This window comes from Kogia breviceps, chromosome 3 (genome assembly GCF_026419965.1).
Source record: "Kogia breviceps isolate mKogBre1 chromosome 3, mKogBre1 haplotype 1, whole genome shotgun sequence".
Lineage (NCBI taxonomy): Eukaryota > Metazoa > Chordata > Mammalia > Artiodactyla > Physeteridae > Kogia > Kogia breviceps.
Window position 1 is genome coordinate 108081254 of NC_081312.1, and position 13198 is coordinate 108094451.

The 13198-nt window shown below is 58.4% G+C and overlaps 5 non-coding genes across 5 annotated transcripts; all 5 read left to right on the plus strand.

Annotated features, from left to right (window-relative positions):
• The first annotated feature begins 1694 nt into the window (after window positions 1-1694).
• Window positions 1695-1786, plus strand: LOC131753932 (small nucleolar RNA SNORD116). Its single transcript, XR_009334987.1, has one exon. It is a non-coding gene; the product is annotated as a small nucleolar RNA SNORD116 (small nucleolar RNA).
• Window positions 1787-4273: 2487 nt separating this feature from the next.
• LOC131753933 (small nucleolar RNA SNORD116) lies at window positions 4274-4365 on the plus strand. The gene has a single exon (XR_009334988.1). It is a non-coding gene; the product is annotated as a small nucleolar RNA SNORD116 (small nucleolar RNA).
• A 2494-nt stretch (window positions 4366-6859) lies between these two features.
• LOC131753934 (small nucleolar RNA SNORD116) lies at window positions 6860-6951 on the plus strand. The gene has a single exon (XR_009334989.1). It is a non-coding gene; the product is annotated as a small nucleolar RNA SNORD116 (small nucleolar RNA).
• Window positions 6952-9445: 2494 nt separating this feature from the next.
• On the plus strand, window positions 9446-9537 carry LOC131753935 (small nucleolar RNA SNORD116). Its single transcript, XR_009334990.1, has one exon. It is a non-coding gene; the product is annotated as a small nucleolar RNA SNORD116 (small nucleolar RNA).
• Window positions 9538-12030: 2493 nt separating this feature from the next.
• LOC131753936 (small nucleolar RNA SNORD116) lies at window positions 12031-12122 on the plus strand. The gene has a single exon (XR_009334991.1). It is a non-coding gene; the product is annotated as a small nucleolar RNA SNORD116 (small nucleolar RNA).
• The last annotated feature ends 1076 nt before the right edge of the window (window positions 12123-13198 follow it).

The window sequence follows — 13198 nt, forward strand, 5'->3', positions numbered from 1 at the left end:
TGTGCACTGTCCCGCCTTTTGGCCCTCCTTTATTGATTTCCTTCATGGCGGATCCCTGTGCCGGCGCATGGTTGCATTCGTGGCACAGCATGGTGTCTTCTCATGGGCACCGATTTGGAGGCCGTGGGGGCATTTGTCCGTGTCAGGCCACATTCCCCGTGTGTTGAAGGTGTGAAGGTGCACCACAGGACAGCCCAGCATCGTTTGTAATCCCGGCCCACATAGTGTTCCCTGAGGATTGCCGCTCTCCCCGGAGCACACTGGGTGCAACCCTGCAGAAACAAGGGAGTCGGCTGCCAAGGAAAGGTTACAGGTTTCAGCGCAGGACAGGATGTGTGGCCGGGCGTCATTTTCCCTGCCGCCCCTGGTGCGTCGAGACGGTGGTAACCGGCGCGCCTGGCCACGGGCCAGACTAGTCATACCAGTTCAGGTGTCTGGGCTGTTGGCTGGGTTCTCGCGTCGCACGGCTGAGGGTAACACGTTGCTTCTAGAGGACCTCTGCCTCACGGTTTGTCTGAGGCCACGTCACTGATGGGCCCAGGGTGCGAAAGTGCCAGGCACCACTACAAATGACCCAATTGCTGCAACGGTTTGCCCCGCCACTTTGGGCATCGGAATGGCTCCCGTGCCGTTAGGCTCCAAGGATTTTCCCCGCCACGTTGGTCATCGGAATGGTTCCCATGCCATGAGCTTTGTGTGTTGGCCCAGGGTAGGTCATCTGTCTTGGCAGCAAGCCAGGAAATATCCCTGCTGATGAGTCTCCCTTGATCAGGCCAGGTGTTCCTCAGGTGCCCTTGTCACGGGTCCCTGCAAGCCGCTTTTGATGGAGGCCGTCATGTTCGGCCAAGGGCCGTTCCATTGGGGAAGATCACTTCCCACTGAGGGCGCATCCATGTGTGGAAGCATCTGTGCCAAGGGCGGCTGTGTTCCCCTTGAGGGCACCGGCTCTTAGGCTGAGGGGGCACAGTTGCCCTCAGGGTGTCTCAGGGGCTCAGGACGACAGCCTTTTGCTGTGATGGAGGGGAGAGTGCTCAGGAGAGGAATTGCAGGGCCCGAGACCAGGGGGTTGTTGGACGGCGGCGCTCTTTATCCTGATGGCCGCACGCTCTGAAGGCATCTGCGCCACGACGCGTTCACATTTGGCTGCGGACACACAGGCTAGACGGGCCCCTAATGAAATGCGTAGTGGAGACAGAGCACACCTCGTTGGCTGGTATTGACTTTTCCCTCGGTGCGCCTGTGCAGCCTCCTCAAGTGTGTGTGTGTGTTGTCTCACCCCGAGCCAGGTGGAATGCCAAGGGCGGAATGGCAGCAGCAGAGCAGCCTGGGGCCATCCTTAAAATCCGTGATACCAGTGAAGTGAGGACGGTGCGGCAAGGCGAGGCCAGCCGAAGGGGTCTCGGAGGGGTGTTGGCGTGCATTCCATGCGGATCCTGGTCGAACCGTTGTCGTGGTAAGCAGCACCTCTCTGCTAAAACCTAGACTTTTGGCCACGGGAACTTGTACAACACGGCTACACCCTCACCCTCTGGCCTCCTCTCGGGGAACACGAGCTTCGATTCCCTGAGAACTGGCTGCATTTGCTGCCCCATGGCTCGGCTCTGGCCACCTCCGTAGGCGGACATGATTCAGCTCGCTGGCCGTCCCGTGGTGGAATGTGCAACTTTGCATGTCCAGCGTTTGAGCGTGTGCTTGGATCGATGATGAGTCCCACAAATGCATTCCTTGGAAATCTGAACAAAATGAGTGAGAAATCCATACCGTCTCCTCATCGTAACTGAGGTCCAGCACTTGGCTCCCAAAAGGAAAGTAGGGAGTGGTTCACGTTGCATGTGGTGCCGTTGGTGTCCACAGCCACGTTGTTCACGTTGAAGGTGGTGGCCGTCTCATGGGGAGGAGAGCCATTTGGAAAGGAGCCTGGGATGCCAATCCAGGTGGGAAGGCTAGGGACAGCGTGCCATCTCTGGCTTCCTGGGTCTGGCCAGGACTGATGTCCCCTGCCACGGTTCAGCATGCGGGTGGGAGAGGAAGGGTGAGCCGTTGGTGGTCCTGCCGTCGGCACTAGAGTTCTCCAGGCCGCCCCAACCGGCTGGCCGTTGCCTTGTGCCCCCAGAGAAAGAGAAGTCTGTATGCTCAGGGTCAGAGCAGGATTCCCGGCGTAGGGCTGGCTTATTTGTCATGTTGTGCTTGGGAGACCAGATGCAGTTTAGGTTTCTCCTGATGGGGCGAGAAATCAAATGGGCCACCGTCGCCGGGGTTTGGCGAAGCTGATGGCTCCTCCTCGGATTGTGTCCTGCCTGTGTGTTGTTCCGTGTGAAGGGGCTGGAAAATGACTTAGTCAAGCTTAGTCCCGGCAATCTTCTTTGGGGAGGGGTGGCTCTGGCCTCTTGCCTTCACACGTTGGGATCCCAGGGGAGAGAGAAAGGCAAGGCGAGTGAAAAAGACACTTGAGGAGTCTGGCTAAGCCCACAGGTTTACTGGTGGGTGGACAGATCGCCAGTGGCCAAGGGGCTCACGGAACACATTTTTCTTTTACCTCCGGAGCGTTTGGAAGCACGTGTAGGGAGGGAACACGGGAGCAGGCACTGTCCCGCCTTTTGGCCGTCCTTTGTCGATTTCCTTCATGGCGGATCCCTGTGCCGGCGCATGGTTGCATTCGTGGCACAGCATGGTGTCTTCTCATGGGCACCGATTTGGAGGCCGTGGGGGCATTTGTCCGTGTCAGGACACATTCCCCGTGTGTTGAAGGTGTGAAGGTGCACCACAGGACAGCCCAGCATCGTTTGTAATCCCGGCCCACATAGTGTTCCCTGAGGATTGCCGCTCTCCCCGGAGCACACTGGGTGCAACCCTGCAGAAACAAGGGAGTCGGCTGCCAAGGAAAGGTTACAGGTTTCAGCGCAGGACAGGATGTGTGGCCGGGCGTCATTTTCCCTGCCGCCCCTGGTGCGTCGAGACGGTGGTAACCGGCGCGCCTGGCCACGGGCCAGACTAGTCATACCAGTTCAGGTGTCTGGGCTGTTGGCTGGGTTCTCGCGTCGCACGGCTGAGGGTAACACGTTGCTTCTAGAGGACCTCTGCCTCACGGTTTGTCTGAGGCCACGTCACTGATGGGCCCAGGGTGCGAAAGTGCCAGGCACCACTACAAATGACCCAATTGCTGCAACGGTTTGCCCCGCCACTTTGGGCATCGGAATGGCTCCCGTGCCGTTAGGCTCCAAGGATTTTCCCCGCCACGTTGGTCATCGGAATGGTTCCCATGCCATGAGCTTTGTGTGTTGGCCCAGGGTAGGTCATCTGTCTTGGCAGCAAGCCAGGAAATATCCCTGCTGATGAGTCTCCCTTGATCAGGCCAGGAGTTCCTCAGGTGCCCTTGTCAAGGGTCCCTGCAAGCCGCTTTTGATGGAGGCCGTCATGTTCGGCCAAGGGCCGTTCCATTGGGGAAGATCACCTCGCACTGAGGGCGCATCCATGTGTGGAAGCATCTGTGCCAAGGGCGGCTGTGTTCCCCTTGAGGGCACCGGCTCTTAGGCTGAGGGGGGACAGTTGCCCTCAGGGTGTCTCAGGGGCTCAGGATGACAGCCTTTTGCTGTGATGGAGGGGAGAGTGCTCAGGAGAGGAATTGCAGGGCCCGAGACCAGGGGGTTGTTGGACGGCGGCGCTCTTTATCCTGATGGCCGCACGCTCTGAAGGCATCTGCGCCACGACGCGTTCACATTTGGCTGCGGACACACAGGCTAGACGGGCCCCTAATGAAATGCGTAGTGGAGACAGAGCACACCTCGTTGGCTGGTATTGACTTTTCCCTCGGTGCGCCTGTGCAGCCTCCTCAAGTGTGTGTGTGTGTTGTCTCACCCCGAGCCAGGTGGAATGCCAAGGGCGGAATGGCAGCAGCAGAGCAGCCTGGGGCCATCCTTAAAATCCGTGATACCAGTGAAGTGAGGACGGTGCGGCAAGGCGAGGCCAGCCGAAGGGGTCTCGGAGGGGTGTTGGCGTGCATTCCATGCGGATCCTGGTCGAACCGTTGTCGTGGTAAGCAGCACCTCTCTGCTAAAACCTAGACTTTTGGCCACGGGAACTTGTACAACACGGCTACACCCTCACCCTCTGGCCTCCTCTCGGGGAACACGAGCTTCGATTCCCTGAGAACTGGCTGCATTTCCTGCCCCATGGCTCGGCTCTGGCCACCTCCGTAGGCGGACATGATTCAGCTCGCTGGCCGTCCCGTGGTGGAATGTGCAACTTTGCATGTCCAGCGTTTGAGCGTGTGCTTGGATCGATGATGAGTCCCACAAATGCATTCCTTGGAAATCTGAACAAAATGAGTGAGAAATCCATACCGTCTCCTCATCGTAACTGAGGTCCAGCACTTGGCTCCCAAAAGGAAAGTAGGGAGTGGTTCACGTTGCATGTGGTGCCGTTGGTGTCCACAGCCACGTTGTTCACGTTGAAGGTGGTGGCCGTCTCATGGGGAGGAGAGCCATTTGGAAAGGAGCCTGGGATGCCAATCCAGGTGGGAAGGCTAGGGACAGCGTGCCATCTCTGGCTTCCTGGGTCTGGCCAGGACTGATGTCCCCTGCCACGGTTCAGCATGCGGGTGGGAGAGGAAGGGTGAGCCGTTGGTGGTCCTGCCGTCGGCACTAGAGTTCTCCAGGCCGCCCCCACCGGCTGGCCGTTGCCTTGTGCCCCCAGAGAAAGAGAAGTCTGTATGCTCAGGGTCAGAGCAGGATTCCCGGCGTAGGGCTGGCTTATTTGTCATGTTGTGCTTGGGAGACCAGATGCAGTTTAGGTTTCTCCTGATGGGGCGAGAAATCAAATGGGCCACCGTCGCCGGGGTTTGGCGAAGCTGGTGGCTCCTCCTCGGGTTGTGTCCTGCCTGTGTGTTGTTCCGTGTGAAGGGGCTGGAAAATGACTTAGTCAAGCTTAGTCCCGGCAATCTTCTTTGGGGAGGGGTGGCTCTGGCCTCTTGCCTTCACACGTTGGGATCCCAGGGGAGAGAGAAAGGCAAGGCGAGTGAAAAAGACACTTGAGGAGTCTGGCTAAGCCCACAGGTTTACTGGTGGGTGGACAGATCGCCAGTGGCCAAGGGGCTCCCGGAACACATTTTTCTTTTACCTCCGGAGCGTTTGGAAGCACGTGTAGGGAGGGAACACGGGAGCAGGTTTGTGCACTGTCCCGCCTTTTGGCCCTCCTTGGTCGATTTCCTTCATGGCGGATCCCTGTGCCGGTGCATGGTTGCATTCGTGGCACAGCATGGTGTCTTCTCATGGGCACCGATTTGGAGGCCGTGGGGGCATTTGTCCGTGTCAGGCCACATTCCCCGTGTGTTGAAGGTGTGAAGGTGCACCACAGGACAGCCCAGCATCGTTTGTAATCCCGGCCCACATAGTGTTCCCTGAGGATTGCCGCTCTCCCCGGAGCACACTGGGTGCAACCCTGCAGAAACAAGGGAGTCGGCTGCCAAGGAAAGGTTACAGGTTTCAGCGCAGGACAGGATGTGTGGCCGGGCGTCATTTTCCCTGCCGCCCCTGGTGCGTCGAGACGGTGGTAACCGGCGCGCCTGGCCACAGGCCAGACTAGTCATACCAGTTCAGGTGTCTGGGCTGTTGGCTGGGTTCTCGCGTCGCACGGCTGAGGGTAACACGTTGCTTCTAGAGGACCTCTGCCTCACGGTTTGTCTGAGGCCACGTCACTGATGGGCCCAGGGTGCGAAAGTGCCAGGCACCACTACAAATGACCCAATTGCTGCAACGGTTTGCCCCGCCACTTTGGGCATCGGAATGGCTCCCGTGCCGTTAGGCTCCAAGGATTTTCCCCGCCACGTTGGTCATCGGAATGGTTCCCATGCCATGAGCTTTGTGTGTTGGCCCAGGGTAGGTCATCGGTCTAGGCAGCAAGCCAAGAAATATCCCTGCTGATGAGTCTCCCTTGATCAGGCCAGGTGTTCCTCAGGTGCCCTTGTCACGGGTCCCTGCAAGCCGCTTTTGATGGAGGCCGTCATGTTCGGCCAAGGGCCGTTCCATTGGGGAAGATCACTTCCCACTGAGGGCGCATCCATGTGTGGAAGCATCTGTGCCAAGGGCGGCTGTGTTCCCCTTGAGGGCACCGGCTCTTAGTCTGAGGGGGCACAGTTGCCCTCAGGGTGTCTCAGGGGCTCAGGACGACAGCCTTTTGCTGTGATGGAGGGGAGAGTGCTCAGGAGAGGAATTGCAGGGCCGGAGACCAGGGTGGTTGTTGGACGGCAGCGCTCTTTATCCTGATGGCCGCACGCTCTGAAGGCATCTGCGCCACGACGCGTTCACATTTGGCTGCGGACACACAGGCTAGACGGGCCCCTAATGAAATGTGTAATGGAGACAGAGCACACCTCGTTGGCTGGTATTGACTTTTCCCTCGGTGCGCCTGTGCAGCCTCCTCAAGTGTGTGTGTGTGTTGTCTCACCCCGAGCCAGGTGGAATGCCAAGGGCGGAATGGCAGCAGCAGAGCAGCCTGGGGCCATCCTTAAAATCCGTGATACCAGTGAAGTGAGGACGGTGCGGCAAGGCGAGGCCAGCCGAAGGGGTCTCGGAGGGGTGTTGGCGTGCATTCCATGCGGATCCTGGTCGAACCGTTGTCGTGGTAAGCAGCACCTCTCTGCTAAAACCTAGACTTTTGGCCACGGGAACTTGTACAACACGGCTACACCCTCACCCTCTGGCCTCCTCTCGGGGAACACGAGCTTCGATTCCCTGAGAACTGGCTGCATTTCCTGCCCCATGGCTCGGCTCTGGCCACCTCCGTAGGCGGACATGATTCAGCTCGCTGGCCTTCCCGTGGTGGAATGTGCAACTTTGCATGTCCAGCGTTTGAGCGTGTGCTTGGATCGATGATGAGTCCCACAAATGCATTCCTTGGAAATCTGAACAAAATGAGTGAGAAATCCATACCGTCTCCTCATCGTAACTGAGGTCCAGCACTTGGCTCCCAAAAGGAAAGTAGGGAGTGGTTCACATTGCATGTGGTGCCGTTGGTGTCCACAGCCACGTTGTTCACGTTGAAGGTGGTGGCCGTCTCATGGGGAGGAGAGCCATTTGGAAAGGAGCCTGGGATGCCAATCCAGGTGGGAAGGCTAGGGACAGCGTGCCATCTCTGGCTTCCTGGGTCTGGCCAGGACTGATGTCCCCTGCCACGGTTCAGCATGCGGGTGGGAGAGGAAGGGTGAGCCGTTGGTGGTCCTGCCGTCGGCACTAGAGTTCTCCAGGCCGCCCCCACCGGCTGGCCGTTGCCTTGTGCCCCCAGAGAAAGAGAAGTCTGTATGCTCAGGGTCAGAGCAGGATTCCCGGCGTAGGGCTGGCTTATTTGTCATGTTGTGCTTGGGAGACCAGATGCAGTTTAGGTTTCTCCTGATGGGGCGAGAAATCAAATGGGCCACCATCGCCGGGGTTTGGCGAAGCTGATGGCTCCTCCTCGGGTTGTGTCCTGCCTGTGTGTTGTTCCGTGTGAAGGGGCTGGAAAATGACTTAGTCAAGCTTAGTCCCGGCAATCTTCTTTGGGGAGGGGTGGCTCTGGCCTCTTGCCTTCACACGTTGGGATCCCAGGGGAGAGAGAAAGGCAAGGCGAGTGAAAAAGACACTTGAGGAGTCTGGCGAAGCCCACAGGTTTACTGGTGGGTGGACAGATCGCCAGTGGCCAAGGGGCTCCCGGAACACATTTTTCTTTTACCTCCAGAGCGTTTGGAAGCACGTGTAGGGAGGGAACACGGGAGCAGGTTTGTGCACTGTCCCGCATTTTGGCCCTCCTTTGTCGATTTCCTTCATGGCGGATCCCTGTGCCAGCGCATGGTTGCATTCGTGGCACAGCATGGTGTCTTCTCATGGGCACCGATTTGGAGGCCGTGGGGGCATTTGTCCGTGTCAGGACACATTCCCCGTGTGTTGAAGGTGTGAAGGTGCACCACAGGACAGTCCAGCATCGTTTGTAATCCCGGCCCACATAGTGTTCCCAGAGGATTGCCGCTCTACCCGGAGCACACTGGGTGCAACCCTGCAGAAACAAGGGAGTCGGCTGCCAAGGAAAGGTTACAGGTTTCAGCGCAGGACAGGATGTGTGGCCGGGCGTCATTTTCCCTGCCGCCCCTGGTGCGTCGAGACGGTGGTAACCGGCGCGCCTGGCCACAGGCCAGACTAGTCATACCAGTTCAGGTGTCTGGGCTGTTGGCTGGGTTCTCGCGTCGCACGGCTGAGGGTAACACGTTGCTTCTAGAGGACCTCTGCCTCACGGTTTGTCTGAGGCCACGTCACTGATGGGCCCAGGGTGCGAAAGTGCCAGGCACCACTACAAATGACCCAATTGCTGCAACGGTTTGCCCCGCCACTTTGGGCATCGGAATGGCTCCCGTGCCGTTAGGCTCCAAGGATTTTCCCCGCCACGTTGGTCATCGGAATGGTTCCCATGCCATGAGCTTTGTGTGTTGGCCCAGGGTAGGTCATCGGTCTAGGCAGCAAGCCAGGAAATATCCCTGCTGATGAGTCTCCCTTGATCAGGCCAGGTGTTCCTCAGGTGCCCTTGTCACGGGTCCCTGCAAGCCGCTTTTGATGGAGGCCGTCATGTTCGGCCAAGGGCCGTTCCATTGGGGAAGATCACTTCCCACTGAGGGCGCATCCATGTGTGGAAGCACCTGTGCCAAGGGCGGCTGTGTTCCCCTTGAGGGCACCGGCTCTTAGGCTGAGGGGGCACAGTTGCCCTCAGGGTGTCTCAGGGGCTCAGGACGACAGCCTTTTGCTGTGATGGAGGGGAGAGTGCTCAGGAGAGGAATTGCAGGGCCGGAGACCAGGGTGGTTGTTGGACGGCAGCGCTCTTTATCCTGATGGCCGCACGCTCTGAAGGCATCTGCGCCACGACGCGTTCACATTTGGCTGCGGACACACAGGCTAGACGGGCCCCTAATGAAAGGTGTAATGGAGACAGAGCACACCTCGTTGGCTGGTATTGACTTTTCCCTCGGTGCGCCTGTGCAGCCTCCTCAAGTGTGTGTGTGTGTTGTCTCACCCCGAGCCAGGTGGAATGCCAAGGGCGGAATGGCAGCAGCAGAGCAGCCTGGGGCCATCCTTAAAATCCGTGATACCAGTGAAGTGAGGACGGTGCGGCAAGGCGAGGCCAGCCGAAGGGGTCTCGGAGGGGTGTTGGCGTGCATTCCATGCGGATCCTGGTCGAACCGTTGTCGTGGTAAGCAGCACCTCTCTGCTAAAACCTAGACTTTTGGCCACGGGAACTTGTACAACACGGCTACACCCTCACCCTCTGGCCTCCTCTCGGGGAACACGAGCTTCGATTCCCTGAGAACTGGCTGCATTTCCTGCCCCATGGCTCGGCTCTGGCCACCTCCGTAGGCGGACATGATTCAGCTCGCTGGCCTTCCCGTGGTGGAATGTGCAACTTTGCATGTCCAGCGTTTGAGCGTGTGCTTGGATCGATGATGAGTCCCACAAATGCATTCCTTGGAAATCTGAACAAAATGAGTGAGAAATCCATACCGTCTCCTCATCGTAACTGAGGTCCAGCACTTGGCTCCCAAAAGGAAAGTAGGGAGTGGTTCACGTTGCATGTGGTGCCGTTGGTGTCCACAGCCACGTTGTTCACGTTGAAGGTGGTGGCCGTCTCATGGGGAGGAGAGCCATTTGGAAAGGAGCCTGGGATGCCAATCCAAGTGGGAAGGCTAGGGACAGCGTGCCATCTCTGGCTTCCTGGGTCTGGCCAGGACTGATGTCCCCTGCCACGGTTCAGCATGCGGGTGGGAGAGGAAGGGTGAGCCGTTGGTGGTCCTGCCGTCGGCACTAGAGTTCTCCAGGCCGCCCCCACCGGCTGGCCGTTGCCTTGTGCCCCCAGAGAAAGAGAAGTCTGTATGCTCAGGGTCAGAGCAGGATTCCCGGCGTAGGGCTGGCTTATTTGTCATGTTGTGCTTGGGAGACCAGATGCAGTTTAGGTTTCTCCTGATGGGGCGAGAAATCAAATGGGCCACCGTCGCCGGGGTTTGGCGAAGCTGATGGCTCCTCCTCGGGTTGTGTCCTGCCTGTGTGTTGTTCCGTGTGAAGGGGCTGGAAAATGACTTAGTCAAGCTTAGTCCCGGCAATCTTCTTTGGGGAGGGGTGGCTCTGGCCTCTTGCCTTCACACGTTGGGATCCCAGGGGAGAGAGAAAGGCAAGGCGAGTGAAAAAGACACTTGAGGAGTCTGGCGAAGCCCACAGGTTTACTGGTGGGTGGACAGATCGCCAGTGGCCAAGGGGCTCCCGGAAAACATTTTTCTTTTACCTCCAGAGCGTTTGGAAGCACGTGTAGGGAGGGAACACGGGAGCAGGTTTGTGCACTGTCCCGCATTTTGGCCCTCCTTTGTCGATTTCCTTCATGGCGGATCCCTGTGCCAGCGCATGGTTGCATTCGTGGCACAGCATGGTGTCTTCTCATGGGCACCGATTTGGAGGCCGTGGGGGCATTTGTCCGTGTCAGGCCACATTCCCCGTGTGTTGAAGGTGTGAAGGTGCACCACAGGACAGCCCAGCATCGTTTGTAATCCCGGCCCACATAGTGTTCCCTGAGGATTGCCGCTCTACCCGGAGCACACTGGGTGCAACCCTGCAGAAACAAGGGAGTCGGCTGCCAAGGAAAGGTTACAGGTTTCAGCACAGGACAGGATGTGTGGCCGGGCGTCATTTTCCCTGCCGCCCCTGGTGCGTCGAGACGGTGGTAACCGGCGCGCCTGGCCACGGGCCAGACTAGTCATACCAGTTCAGGTGTCTGGGCTGTTGGCTGGGTTCTCGCGTCGCACGGCTGAGGGTAACACGTTGCTTCTAGAGGACCTCTGCCTCACGGTTTGTCTGAGGCCACGTCACTGATGGGCCCAGGGTGCGAAAGTGCCAGGCACCACTACAAATGACCCAATTGCTGCAACGGTTTGCCCCGCCACTTTGGGCATCGGAATGGCTCCCGTGCCGTTAGGCTCCAAGGATTTTCCCCTCCACGTTGGTCATCGGAATGGTTCCCATGCCATGAGCTTTGTGTGTTGGCCCAGGGTAGGTCATCTGTCTTGGCAGCAAGCCAGGAAATATCCCTGCTGATGAGTCTCCCTTGATCAGGCCAGGTGTTCCTCAGGTGCCCTTGTCACGGGTCCCTGCAAGCCGCTTTTGATGGAGGCCGTCATGTTCGGCCAAGGGCCGTTCCATTGGGGAAGATCACCTCCCACTGAGGGCGCATCCATGTGTGGAAGCATCTGTGCCAAGGGCGGCTGTGTTCCCCTTGAGGGCACCGGCTCTTAGGCTGAGGGGGGACAGTGGCCCTCAGGGTGTCTCAGGGGCTCAGGACGACAGCCTTTTGCTGTGATGGAGGGGAGAGTGCTCAGGAGAGGAATTGCAGGGCCCGAGACCAGGGGGTTGTTGGACGGCGGCGCTCTTTATCCTGATGGCCGCACGCTCTGAAGGCATCTGCGCCACGACGCGTTCACATTTGGCTGCGGACACACAGGCTAGACGGGCCTCTAATGAAATGCGTAGTGGAGACAGAGCACACCTCGTTGGCTGGTATTGACTTTTCCCTCGGTGCGCCTGTGCAGCCTCCTCAAGTGTGTGTGTGTGTTGTCTCACCCCGAGCCAGGTGGAATGCCAAGGGCGGAATGGCAGCAGCAGAGCAGCCTGGGGCCATCCTTAAAATCCGTGATACCAGTGAAGTGAGGACGGTGCGGCAAGGCGAGGCCAGCCGAAGGGGTCTCGGAGGGGTGTTGGCGTGCATTCCATGCGGATCCTGGTCGAACCGTTGTCGTGGTAAGCAGCACCTCTCTGCTAAAACCTAGACTTTTGGCCACGGGAACTTGTACAACACGGCTACACCCTCACCCTCTGGCCTCCTCTCGGGGAACACGAGCTTCGATTCCCTGAGAACTGGCTGCATTTCCTGCCCCATGGCTCGGCTCTGGCCACCTCCGTAGGCGGACATGATTCAGCTCGCTGGCCTTCCCGTGGTGGAATGTGCAACTTTGCATGTCCAGCGTTTGAGCGTGTGCTTGGATCGATGATGAGTCCCACAAATGCATTCCTTGGAAATCTGAACAAAATGAGTGAGAAATCCATACCGTCTCCTCATCGTAACTGAGGTCCAGCACTTGGCTCCCAAAAGGAAAGTAGGGAGTGGTTCACGTTGCATGTGGTGCCGTTGGTGTCCACAGCCACGTTGTTCACGTTGAAGGTGGTGGCCGTCTCATGGGGAGGAGAGCCATTTGGAAAGGAGCCTGGGATGCCAATCCAAGTGGGAAGGCTAGGGACAGCGTGCCATCTCTGGCTTCCTGGGTCTGGCCAGGACTGATGTCCCCTGCCACGGTTCAGCATGCGGGTGGGAGAGGAAGGGTGAGCCGTTGGTGGTCCTGCCGTCGGCACTAGAGTTCTCCAGGCCGCCCCCACCGGCTGGCCGTTGCCTTGTGCCCCCAGAGAAAGAGAAGTCTGTATGCTCAGGGTCAGAGCAGGATTCCCGGCGTAGGGCTGGCTTATTTGTCATGTTGTGCTTGGGAGACCAGATGCAGTTTAGGTTTCTCCTGATGGGGCGAGAAATCAAATGGGCCACCGTCGCCGGGGTTTGGCGAAGCTGATGGCTCCTCCTCGGGTTGTGTCCTGCCTGTGTGTTGTTCCGTGTGAAGGGGCTGGAAAATGACTTAGTCAAGCTTAGTCCCGGCAATCTTCTTTGGGGAGGGGTGGCTCTGGCCTCTTGCCTTCACACGTTGGGATCCCAGGGGAGAGAGAAAGGCAAGGCGAGTGAAAAAGACACTTGAGGAGTCTGGCGAAGCCCACAGGTTTACTGGTGGGTGGACAGATCGCCAGTGGCCAAGGGGCTCCCGGAAAACATTTTTCTTTTACCTCCAGAGCGTTTGGAAGCACGTGTAGGGAGGGAACACGGGAGCAGGTTTGTGCACTGTCCCGCATTTTGGCCCTCCTTTGTCGATTTCCTTCATGGCGGATCCCTGTGCCAGCGCATGGTTGCATTCGTGGCACAGCATGGTGTCTTCTCATGGGCACCGATTTGGAGGCCGTGGGGGCATTTGTCCGTGTCAGGCCACATTCCCCGTGTGTTGAAGGTGTGAAGGTGCACCACAGGACAGCCCAGCATCGTTTGTAATCCCGGCCCACATAGTGTTCCCTGAGGATTGCCGCTCTACCCGGAGCACACTGGGTGCAACCCTGCA